Genomic DNA, 13,678 nt, shown 5'->3' on the forward strand with positions numbered 1-13,678 from the left:
AAGAGTGACTTAATGTTTCTGTTCATCACAGATGTTTGGAAATTGTTAGCTTCTAAGAGTATCTTTTCTCAGTCATAGAGATTTTAGGTGGCAAAAAGGGAAGGAATTCTATGGGAATTATTTTAGAAAAGTGAGAAAATTTGTTTAGAAGTAGCATGGAATTCCTGTTGGGATGGGGTAACAGCTAAACTTGGTGAAATAAGGTTAAGTAGGGTAAGTAGTAGAGATCAAAATTGCTGCCCTTACCTGCCCAGCTGTGATGTTACGACCTCATCCTGGTTTTCAACCATCATAGAGTCATAATAAAGAAGTATTATAAAAAATGATGCTTACAGTAGTATACTAGGTCTCCAAGCAGATACAAGGTGGAAATTAAGTGAACATGGGAATAAAGATTTGCAGGAAAAGTCTATTGATAAGAAAAACGAGATTCTGGGGCAGCTGGGTGGCTCAGTCTGTGAAGCGTCTGACTCTTGGTTTTGGCTCAGGTAATGATCTCACAGTTTGTGAGTCCAGGCCCCTCATTGGGCTCTGTACTGACTGCGTAGAGCCTGCTAGGGATTCTTTTCTCTCCCCCTTTCTCTGCCCCTCCCCCCATCTCTCTCAAAAATATATAAACAAACAAAAAAAGAAAAATAAGGTGCTTAGGATGTTGTAGCAAAGGTAGAAAGAATTTTAATAACAAGATGGCATGTTAGAGAAAGCCAAATATTAATAGAGTAAAAACAGAGAAAAAGTTGCTAGATGTGGTAATTTAATTGGTGAATTTAAAGAAAGGATTTCAGTAGACTCAAGACAGCAAAGCTAAATAAACAGTGGCTTAAAGTTAGAGTACATAACTATGAAGGGACAATGGTTGTTAATTCTGAAACCAAAATTTCAACAATGGTGAACAAGAGGTGAGACCTCTGTACATTTATAGGCTTCAAGGAAGAAGAGTTTGGTGATGAAAAGATTGAAGATGCTATAGATTAAGAAAAGAATGAGTAAACAAGGTCTTTGAGGAGTAAACAGATTGTAGCTAATCTTAAAAAAAGGACAGGACACATCTTCCTCCCACATGAAAGGAAAGGATGCAAAGAACAAAGATGAAGGTATCTCTACCTATCAAGAGAAGGTACTCATGACAAGTAAAGAGGGAAGATGGACAACGTTATAGCTAAAGTGGTGGTCTCTATCCTTTTGTGAAGTGAGGGAAGATTATCTGACAATATTGAAAGGATTGAGATGAAAGGATTGAAGCAATCAGAAATTTAGAAAAGTTGTTACTAGGAAATTGATAGATGAATAAAAAGTCTTGCTATGCACAGTGAGTTAGAAAGTAAATTAGAGGCCACAGCAAGTCAAATCAACACCTGCTAATGATTCACTATTGATGTTCTATAGCCCCAGGAACATAAAAAAGGATAAACTGGGCCAGGAGTTGATCCAGACACAGCAGATGTGGCTATAGGTTAAAGGCACAGGCAATCCAGGGTGCTAAGACTGTATAAAGGTGACTGAAAAAAATTCTAAGCCAGCAAGGACTCAAGTGCAGTCAGAGGAAATAATGACTGAGGGAAATGAGGAACCGGGCCATTAGAGGTCTCTGTAAGGGCAGAACCCGGGCAATGAGTGTTGGAGAGGATCTGAAATAGAGTGTAGCAATATCAGAACGCCAAAGTACAGCTGCTGTTTCTTCCTAATAATCTCCCCAGAGTCTCATAAACTTGAAAAAAATGGATGAAATAGTACAGGACCTTGTACTGAAAGATAAACAACTGCTTACCAACATTTGAAGTCTCATTGTTCAGCTCTTAAAGCATTTGGAGGAAGACCTAACCTCATTAAAAAGAGAGACATGGTTGCTGCTACTACCTTGCAAACAGTAGCGGGTGATTAACAGGCATCATCAAAATTAACTATACGTTGAAGATAAGATTAATAAACTCACTTCTCTCCTTGTCTAATCTGCTCTCTAGGCATAAATCAGGCAGCTTTGAAACAGCATTAATTTTCTTAGAACTCCAGAATGCTATTTTAGTAAGGTAGGTTTATACTAATTCAATAAACATGTATCGAATACTTGCTATGCCCTTGCACACTGTAGTAAAAGAAATCCAAACACACTTACTCTACAAAACTCCTTTCATACATGTATCTCCTGGAAGATGCTTTAAGACTTGTAGAGGGAAAAAGAAGAGGAAGGGGATCAGCAAAGGAGAAGCTATGAAAAAGGGGTAAGTTAAATGTTAGCAGTGAGGGATATAGTAGATATGAGAAAGGAAAGGGAGCTATGAGTCAACAACACCTCAAAAACAGAAACTCAGCTGGAAAGAGAATAAGGGAACAAAACAGCCAAGCCACAGCAATGCTATGAATTAAGAGAACCATAAACTGAGCATGAGAGAATAGTGTCAGTTTCAATGATAAAGAGGTTGCAGGTAAACATGATAATAAGCTAACTACACTGGTTTAAGAGGGCATGACTGTTAGTATCCAATCTGAAGAAAGTAATTGTTTGTGCTTCTAGAATAATTTATATTATGGTTACTGAATATAAAATTAGTATTCATGTTGCTAGAAAGCTTGTGGATAAGAGAGGTAACAAGCTAGAGGAAAATTATATTGCATTGTATATATATGTGACAAACAGGTAAGTAAAGAATTAATGAATAGAATATGCATATCAACATGAGTCATTCTGTATTAGTCAGGATGTTTTGTTTGCAATGGACAGAAAACCAACACAATTCATTAAAGCAAAGAGGGAAAAAATGGAAGGCATTACTTTGCTATTTTCCATGACTGAAAATTTCAGAAAAAAAGTTAGTTTCAGCCATGGTTAGACCCAGAAGCTCAAACAATATGATCAGTATTCCATCATTTTCCATCTCTTAGCACAGCTTCATTTTTCAATGGTTGTATTTTAAGCATGACCTCTCTATAATGTGAGTACTGACATTTCCAGCCTTGCAGGATCCTAACAGAAAGCAATCCCACAAAAAAATATAAATAAATAAAAGGAGCCTCTTTGTACAAGTTCATGCCAAATTCTTTGAACTGAATCTTGTGTACCTACATTCTTCATGTATCAATCTCCAAACTGCAACCAGAAATTAAAAAAGAAAAAAAAATCCATGAGCTACTCCCAATTCCCTAGATTAGGCTGGAATTAGCTCAAACTATATGGACTAAAATAGGGCAAGGCGGCTCCCAAAAGAAAAACTGAGTCACTGTTTTAAAACTCATGTTCTAAAATTGTATTTCTCAAGCTAAGTTGCAGGAGAAAGAAGTATATCAAAATCTAAGGAATGGGAGGAAGAATTTTATGACTATAAATAAGAGATAGGGGAAGGAGGAGGAGTGTGGATTAAATGAAAAGTGACAACTACATCTCTAAATGTCTTATTGTCTGTGACAGGATATAATCTATGTTATTTCTAAATCCAAATGCCCACAAAGCATACATATGCTGCTTTCATATCTGATTTTACCAAAAATAAGAAGAACTTTTCTGTGTGCTACTAAGCTATTTCCTCCAAGAAATTTCTCACAGAGAAGAAACAAAAACAAAAACAAAAAACAACCCAGAAACTGTCCCTCTAATCATTCCCAACACTGTCTGGCTTTTACTAGAGCTGCACATGATAAACACGCCCAGTACAAATAAATCATGTGTTATAAAGTAAGTAGTGCTAGATGGTGGGATTTCTGTATGTATGTACATGTGTGTAAATGTTACGTTATACTACCTACTTCCTCACCTCCCTAATTTCAAATAACTGTTTCCAAACTTTGGACGCTATGGATGCTATGTATGCTAAGTATGTCTAAATTTCTCTTACAAGTAATATTTCAAGCCTATTGACCATACAATGAACTCTGGGCTTAAGACATTTAAAGCCATACTAAACAATAGATTTTAATGAACTTTTATTGTGTTGTTTTACACAAAGACTCTGCAGCACATTAGAATCACAATGTTTATGAGTTAAGTTACTTAAGGTTTAATTATACAATGTCATATATTGTTTAGAAAATGCATTAAATCATGCCTTTTATGACTTTGGCCTATTTATGAAGCTAAATCACTACAATTCAACTTGAGAGCATTAAAAACCAATAGTCTCTACCACAACATAGCATATAAAGTGTAAGTATATTGAAAGGCAGTGAACAAAAGGTATGAAATACGGAAAAAAAGGCCGTATAAATGTCAGTCTACAACATGTTTTAAAAAATGGAACATGCAATTACCTTTAAGAGCAGACTTTATTTTTCTATATTCCATTCTATAACACCACATTATTTTAAAAAAATTATCATTTAGGGGCACCTGGGTGGCCCAGTCGGTTAAGTGTCTGACTTTGGCTCAGGTTGTCATCTCACGGTTTGTGAGTTAGAGCCCCACATCAGGCTTGCTGCTGTCAGTCTGTCCTTGCAGAGCCCATTTCAGATCCTCAGTCCCCCTCTCTGCCCCTCCCTTGCTTGTACTCTCTCAAAAATAGACATTTAAAAATTATCATTTAAACTATGGCCATAAAAAAGATAATATGGTACAGGGGTGCCTGGGTGGCTCAGTCGGTTGAGCGTCAAACTTCGGCTCAGGTCATGATCTTGCGGTGTGTGAGTTCGAGCCCCGCGTCGGGCTCTGTGCTGACAGCTCAGGGCCTGGAGCCTGTTTTGGATTCTGTGTCTCCCTCTCTCTCTGACCCTCCCCCATTCATGCTCTGTCTCTCTCTGTCTCAAAAATAAATAAACGTTAAAAAATTTTTGTTAAAAGATACACGGTACCCTTTTAAAAACTTTTTAGAGAGTGTTAAGTTTAGGAATTTTAACATTGTTCTTTTGTGTGTTCTAGTTCAGCCATTCTTTTGGTATTTGGACATTTGACCAGGGTCTTTTTCCAATCCTGGTTTAATTTCAGTGATGAAGCCATCAGAAAAGGTACTAAATTAACAACTTCTAATAACTTCAGATGTTATAAACTCATGTATATATTTTATATTTAGGTTTGTGATTCTTATTTCTCTTTATAGTCTTCTCTGTTAGGAAAACCTAGCCATATTTCTTCCAGCCAGGCTTTTTCCAATTATATGTATTTTTATTTTTTTATTTTTTAAATTTTTTTTTAATATTTTTTTAACATTTATTTATTTTTGAGACAGAGAGAGACAGAGCATGAACGGGGGAGGGGCAGAGAGAGAGGGAGACACAGAATCGGAAGCAGGCTCCAGGCTCTGAGCCATCAGCCCAGAGCCTGACGCGGGGCTCGAACTCACAGACCATGAGATCGCAACCTGAGCTGAAGTCATACGCTTAACCTACTGAGCCACCCAGGTGCCCCTTATATGTATTTTTAATTTTTGGTTATTAATATATTTGCAAGTAATCACTCCTAGTTGACAGTTCTAGCTTTTGTTGGCTATTTTTCTAATTTTTCATGATCTGTTCAACTTTAGCACATTTGTCATCCAAGTTGTTAGCTGTCATATGCATCTTGCTGCATATGTACCAAGTTTCATCAAAGACACTGATTATTTTTTAACTTGATAAAAATCAATTACATCAAAGATTTGCCCCACTTTTGAGGTTGAGATAACACACCTTCTTTATGTGGTTTTCTAGTCTTAATCATACCCACCTAGAGACTGACATCAACTAATTTTTTTTCTTTAATTACCTAAGACATTACTCATTCATAGGAGGAAAAAAAATGGTGTCATTGTCTACACCCAATGTTATGGATTACATTGACTATTCTAGTACTTTTCCTATTTTTGAAATTTATTCTATTCATCTATGTTGACAAGATTGCTTTTTCTTCTACAAACAAATGTTCCCTTGCACAAATTTCAAAGCCTTTGCCATCCTCAAATAAATCCTCACTAACAGCCCCTAATGGCTTCACAGCAGTATCCACCCTTGTCTCAGGCATCCCAAATGTCATTCATCAGACCCTGCTGATTTGACTAACATCCATAATAAATGCACTTCTACCATTTCCTCCCTTACCCTGGAGAAGTTTGTCACTGCACCTTGTTTAGTTGTCCCTCACATATATGTGCAATTAGATAAAAGGGAATGAGTTTTCTTCTAGAAAACTGACACTTATCCCTCCAATCATGCTACTGTATTCTTTATCTTCTTAACCAAAATTCCTGAACACAATTTAACATTTTATTGATGACCAAGAGCCATCAAATGAAAGCTATTTAGTAGAGCATAACTCAGCTCTAGGATCTGCCTCTGCATCATTAATTGTGTAACCCCATGCAAATGACTTAAACTCCTGGTACCTGTAATATCATTTATGAAAATAAGGAAAACAATATGTTTTTCAGAGATTTATCATAAATATCAAGGGTGAAAGTTTATATAAAGCAAATCCTCTCCCTTAGAAACCACTCAGGATATTAAAGCCATTACAGTGACTATCATTATCATCATTGTTGTTCTGAGTTGTGCAGTGCTGTCCTCAGGGATCTTAGGGGTTTATCAGCCTATTTCCTCTCTCACTTACAGTAACTGTCCCTTCAGATTGCTGGCATCTAGCTCTCCACCAGCCTTTCTGCTTCTTTTAAAATATTTTTGAAATAGGGGCACCCGGGTGGCTCAGTTGGTTACAAGTTAGACTCTTGATTTGGGCTTAGGTCATGATCTCACCATTCATGTCATATGGAGCCCTGCGTCAGTCTCTATGTTGACAGTGTGGAGCCTGCTTGGGATTCTCTAAATAAATAAGTAAATAAATAAATAAATAAATAGACTTTAAAATACTTTTGAAATAATATTAGTGGGGTAGAAAATAACCTATTGGACTTTTATAATAGAAACTTAATTGCTATAAAAAGATCTAAGAAGCTTTCCTATGAGTACAGTTCATGAGTTTTATTTAGTACATGGGCCTGAAATGTTGGCAACCCACAAACCTTATTCATTCATTTCTTGGTTCTCTGTTATGATCCAACTACAGGAGGTGCTACAGGAGGTGAAATTAAGCTCTTTTCGTTTTGGAATTGTCTTAAGCAGAAGAACTGCTGCTTTGATTAACTTGTATCAGTCAATTCATCTAGATCAACAAAGAGGCATTTTGCTCTCCTGAACCAAGTAGGCTAAGGATAAGGCAAGGGAAAGACAAACTCAAAGACTGATTGTTTTCCTGCATAGATATATTGGCTCAGAATTCTAAAATGTTGAAAGTAATTCTTGAGTACCATAAGTATCAGGAGTTTCCAGGTTGTTTTAACATCAATTCCTGAAAGTATGATTCTTGCATGTCTTCAAACAGGCTCTAATCTCTCAAGTATCACTAATTCCCCCACACACACATTACACACAAAAATTAGTAAAGAGCAGCCATGATCGAGAAATATCTTGCAAACGAAATTTAAAAATGCCTTGTTTAAACTACTCACAAATTCCTTTCCAAAGTAACCAAACAGATTATAACTTTAGGTAGTGTTTTATGAAGTTTTACCCACATTTGGGAGTAACAAGTATGCCTTTTTGAACAATTTAATACCTTAAAGGTGCATTTCTTTTCTTTCCCTTTTAAATAGTGCAACTCTAATTAGTGTATGTCATAATTCACAACATTGGCAGCTGTTCTACGGCTGCAAAATCTTTTTAGAGTCACAAATTAAGAAGAAAAACATACCTAATGTATTCAAAGGATGAAACATTTTTTCAATGAAATGCAGGGATTAAATTCTTGTTGTCATTCATTAAATAAAATCTCATTTCAAGAATAATGTGTTACTACTGATTTGTGTGTACTATGGGTACTTTTTATGCCAGGATGTTGAAGATCCAAAGTATTTCTTTTTCCTCTTGAGCTGTTGGCAATTATCACTTCAGCATACTTGATTCTATATGCTAGAATTTCTTAGCTTCGTCAGAACTATCTTAAAAGCAACTCACCTTGTCTTTTAATCCTACTGCAAAGTAGTCAGTCAAAATATGTACAACATACATGTCTAGGGTAACAGTTTGAGGTTAGGTGGATATTGCATAACCAGCAATGTAAAGAAGCTCAGCTACATTTGTAAATTTTTTAAGACATTTTTTCTTATTGTCCAGCATGGGAGGGAATATTTCCACTAATATTCTGAGAACAATATATCAAATATTGGCCCAATTGAGAGAAAATAAACATTTCAGGGAGGAATAGTACTGTTAAAAGAATTTTCACCTTCCAGGTAAAGTTCTCAGAATATTTGCTTTTATTCTTGCTCCTTCTTGAAATCCCATTAAAATGATAATAAAGTGATATTTAAAGGTATAAACTCAGAAGAAAAAAAAGAAATAAGAGAAGATGGCAGCAATGACATTTTGAAGCTGGAAAGTAGATGGATGAGTTGTAACTGAATTATGATAAACTAGATCCTAAGCTGGCCATACAGTAAGGAAAGAAGAAAATCACACTCAGAATCCACAGAAACTCAGGAACTGGAACCCCTCCCTATGTTAGCTAAGATGCAATGGGAAGTAACCCAAAGAGGGTTGAAACCTTTGAACTGAAGGGAGGAGGGGAAGGGACAAAAGCAGGGAAGGAATGTGTTTTGTTTTTGGAGAACCAACACTTCTAGACAAGGAGACTAGCTGTTTCACTGGATGGCCCCTTGGTAAGTTTATCTCATGTGACAGCCCCTTATGTAAGCCACCTTAAGTCAGAGAATCTGAGCGCTTACACCAAAGCTCCCTGAGCTGACCTTGTTACCCTTAGCTCATTATAATACTAAGATCTCCTCTTATGGGCAGAGTTTTCCACCCTTTTTTGAACATACCATGTATGCACAAGCATGTTCACATGTGCAAAAGAATCAGAAGTGCCTATGCAAGCTTCCTGTCCCCACCCCCTAATACAATGAATAAAAGCTTCCTGTATTAACCCAACAGGGAGAGAGTGCTTTGCTCTCAAAGACTATCTCCTTGTCTTCTTACTTGTAACAAGTAATAAAAAGTCTCTTTGCTTTCAGCACTTCCTTGAATTGTACTCAATTTGATGCTCCCCAAGCAATGAACCCCTTGAATTTTGTTACACCTAGTTACCGCCGAAAGCGGGCTGAAAGAAGAACTAAAGAAAGAAAGGTTGGTTGAAATCTGCATTAGAAGCAGTTAGAGTACTGCCCTCTCTCCCACACTGTGCAGCCAAAGAACTCCTCATCCCTGCAAAAGACTGGAAGTTTATTTTCACAGAGGGCGAAGAAGAGAATCTTTAAATTTTGAGTTTACAGGCACGGTTGACAGCAAGACTCTACTGGAAATAGGAGCAATAAATGAATATAACATTCTGCCCTACCTGTCACCTGCAGGACTCCTCTCTCAGCTGGATTCCAGAATCTAGCAGCCAGGCTAATACCTTTCAGGAAGATGGCTGGATGATACTCATCTTAGGAGTCCAGCCATCCCGTAGGAAAAGATTTAAAAATACTGGTATCAGGGTTCCTAGAGAAAATAGCCCATCCGAGCCCACCTTAAATGCACAATTGATAAGTTCCACCTAAATATTCAAAATAGTCAATCAACATTTTAGCATCTTGTGATGTGAAGTGTTGGGGTTTGGGAGTGAACAGCCAACAAAGAATTCTTGAGGAATCTTTGATGCAAAAAGGAGTGGTTTTATTAAAGCACAGGGACAGGACCCATGGGTGAAAAGAGCTGCACTGGGATTATGAGGAATGACTGATCATATACTTTCAAGTTGGGAGGGGGTTAGGGATAGTATAAGTCTCTAAGGAATTTATAAACAAGGTTTCTAGGACCTTGAGGGGCTAGCTGTTGTTGGGAAAATGTTATTTACTACTGTCTAGTATTCTAAAACCTTTGTCATGAGACCCTTCCGCTGTCTATCAGTGGCCCACATGCTTAAAGGATGATTGGTAGCATATATCTTGGGGGAGGCAGGTAGGGATAAAGGAAGTTTCCAAGGGGATTTTTATATGTTAAAAGAGACTTACAGGATCCTGGAGGTCAGGCTAATGTGAAGGTAAGATTGCCTTTTGCCCTGAGCAAAGTATTAACTTCGAGGCAGTTGAGTTCTTCAAGGAGTGTCACTCTACCTGTCTCAAGGACTTGTCAATGTAATTGCCAAACTTAACTTTTTTTCCTGTGGTCTTTGCTCTCCATCTCACCTTGTAAATGTGAACAGACATCTCTGGAAAGTCTCTAACATGAAGATGAGTAAGATCATATTGTTAAAAAAATAGAAAGAAACAGACTATTCCGGATAAAGAAAACCTCAAAAACTTTCATTAAAATCCAAATAATGGAAATGCCAGAAAAAAACAGAAAGGAGAAAATCATTTACGAAATTAATCAGGCAATTTTCCCAGAGCTGAAGAAAGAGAATTTCTAATTCATGCCCAGCTGAATGCCCAGCTCAAAGAAACACATCACTGTGAAACATACATCTATAGCAGGTGAAATAAAACCAAATCTTTGAGGCGCCTTAGTGGTTCAGTCAGTTAAGCATCCAACTCTTGATCTCAGCTTAGGTCATGATCTCAGAGTCATGGCTGCATTGGTCATGAAGCCTACTTAAAAAAAAAAATGAAAACACCTAAATCCTCACATTTCTTAATGAAAATTCAATAAAAAATGTCTTAAACTAAAGGTCAATTACAGATGGTCTTTAAAGATATAGGCAGATATCAAAGAATCACACTGAGGCATTTAAAAATGAATAAGAGGAACTGTGTGAGAATGTGAATTAATGATTATCATGGGTCTGACAGAGGAAGATCTACATCTAAGAAGAATAATCCAAGTTTTTTCCTGCATCTATGAATAACAACAACCAAAAAAATCCACTTTACAATAGGTTAGCAATTAAGTCTGTAGCCGGCAAACTGGACCTCCCTGTTGGATTCATAAAATCCATAAAGTTCTTTGTAAGTGAAATAGAGTACCTTTTTGCTTAACTTGGTTAAATAAAAGACTTTTTTTGTCAAACTCAAAGTTGCAATTCCTACCACTCAGTATTTTTGCTGCATTTCACACCACAGGTGTGCTTTTACAAAGGATCAAGCTCCCATTTGCCACCTGGATAGGTGAGTCAGTATTATGCATGTGCCATAAATGTACAATAGTGTGTGGGTCACAAAGAGAAACAGTGTATTTGCAGATAATGTGATAATCAACCCAGGCACACTAGAGACATTGCTCAAGATCAAGAAGTATTGAACCTTATTTTTCTTGCCTCCTTCTTTTCAAAACCTTACCAGAGTATGTTTTCTTCCAGTGTTCACCAAATACATTATTTTTCATCTTCCATCAGGCCTATCCCCAACACTTCTCCCCTAATTTACTGCTACCACTTAAGTGCTACTTCCACTACCTCCAACTCTTCACCACCTTTCGTAGCCTAGAATGTTCATAGCCTCTGAACCCCTATAGACTGTCCTGCTCTTCCAGTCCCTTTTCTAAAAGCCACTCCCTCCCTATAAGCCCTGTAGCCTGATAGAGGTTGTGGTCTATAGATGATTGAGGCTTGACAGGATGGGAGTTCTAAATGAGTTGTGAAGGAAGGAAGTATATTCAGAATCTGGATGAAATCTTGAGGAGAAAAGGAAGAAAGTGGAGGAAAGATGAGAGAAAGAGAGTAAAGGTGTAAGTCTTAACTGTATAATAAAGGGAGAAAGTTGGAATATTTATTGATGCTCTGTATGTTAGTTTCAGAAAGGCTTTTATATTCATCTAAAAAATGGCTATATTTTCCTGCCATCTTTTACTTTTATTAAGAATGTAAAGTAAGTGACCTACATATGCATAGGTAGTCATGTGATTTCTATTTGTGAGGAAAGTCTCTGACCTTGCAAGAATCAGAACTTTATAATCTGAGTTTATTTTGTCCTCTAGCAGGGAAAAGAACACATTACCACAACAGACCTCTTGAGTCTCATTTTCAAACTAATGCATTCAATTTCTAACAAAGAGCAAAGGATAAACAATTAAACATTACATGTAACAGAACTCTTACCCACCTGCCAACAATTAAACCCAGTAATTAAAAATTGTAGGAGAATACACATAAGCGTATCCTCAGCAGCAGTCATACCACGGTCAAAGAGGGGAAAAAATCTTTCCTAATAAGTTCCTTTCCTATTTCCCAGGCTGCTTTTCTTGACATTAAACAGACCTGAGACTCTGTCAACTGTGTTTCACTTTCTTTAAAAAGAGGGAAATCCCATTCTGTATCCCCTGGGAGGACTATTATACACAGATGAATGTATTTTGTTATTCAGTTTAATAAATGTAGTGTTTAGAACAGATGTTAAAGCTTGAAATTGTCCAGAGAAAGGAACAGCTCAGGTGCCAATAGTGCAGGCTTCCTGCCTGCTGTGCTTTCTTCTTTGTCTTTGGAAGAGCTACTTTCACAGGTGAAAAGGTATTACAGTATTTATAACCACTCAAGTCCTCACCACTGCACTGAGGCTGACAAACGGGGTGCTAATTAGTACCAGGAGTGGTGGTGGTGATGGTGGTTTTATGACACAGTCATCTGGCCAGTAAATTGGACAAAGAGAAACAGCACATTAACAGAAGCACTGCAAATCCAGCCATGCAATGGGTAAGAGGTGAAGGTGAGGACTGGTTAAAAAAAAATAAAGGATATTTCTCAAAACCAGCCCATTTGGCCTTTCCATCGTTTACTTTTCCGTGGATTTTCTAAAGTACTAGCTACTCATATCACCATAATCCAACAGGATTTCTTTAGGGTATGCTGGTGAATAATGTTATGCTTAGGATAGAGGAAAGATATTATTTTGTCAGAATTAATATCTGTTCTCTGAGAATTATAGTTTATAAAACAAATCTCAATGTAAACAATAGCCAGGTTATTGTTTTGCACGTGAGGAAGCAGTAAAGCAGTAAAATCCAATCAAATGATAATTACTTTTCAGTATCAATACTGAAATTTGTTATCTAACTCATTATTGTATAAATTTTATAATGCTTTATTTTGTTTAAGTAAAACAAATCCACAGTTTATAAATGTGGCCATGGTCTTCACTGATTCGGGGCCTACAAAGCATGATATGATGAGGAGCATAAGAATTCATTATTAGGAAAGTTGCATTCAAGCCCCTAAGAGCATGTTAGTGTGATTAAGAACAAGAACTTTTCAATGGACTTGAGGCCAAACCCAGACTCTGTGCCACTTAGAGCATGGTCTTCAACAAGATAACTGCTGTGAGTCTCAGTTTGACTACTTTTAATACCTACTTTTTTGGATTCTCTAAGAATTAAATAAAATGATATTTATAAAGCAAGCAGCAGAGCTGCTGATGCATTATACAGTTCATTAAATGATAGATATCATTAAAACTATTAACTGTCATAAGAAATTCCACAACACTTTCTCTGCTGTTTTTTTTTTAATTTTTTAAAAATGTTTTTATTTATTTGAGAGAGAGACAGAGACAGAGTAGAAGCTGGGGAGGGCCAGAGAGAGAGAGGGAGACACAGAACCCAAAGCAGGCTCAAGGCTCTGAGCTGTCAGCACAGAGCCCAATGGAGGGCTTGAACTCACGAACCATGAGATCATGACCTGAGTCAAAGTTAGACGTTTAACCGACTGAGCTACCCAGGCACCCACTTTCTTTATTGTTTAATCTTCCAGGTACAAAGTTTCAAGTTGACCCCTTCTTGTCTGGGGATTAAAAATGGTATCAAACAGGATGAAATATGC

Source organism: Herpailurus yagouaroundi, unplaced genomic scaffold, assembly GCF_014898765.1.
Source record: "Herpailurus yagouaroundi ecotype Mexico unplaced genomic scaffold, PumYag 29, whole genome shotgun sequence".
Taxonomy (NCBI): Eukaryota; Metazoa; Chordata; class Mammalia; order Carnivora; family Felidae; genus Herpailurus; species Herpailurus yagouaroundi.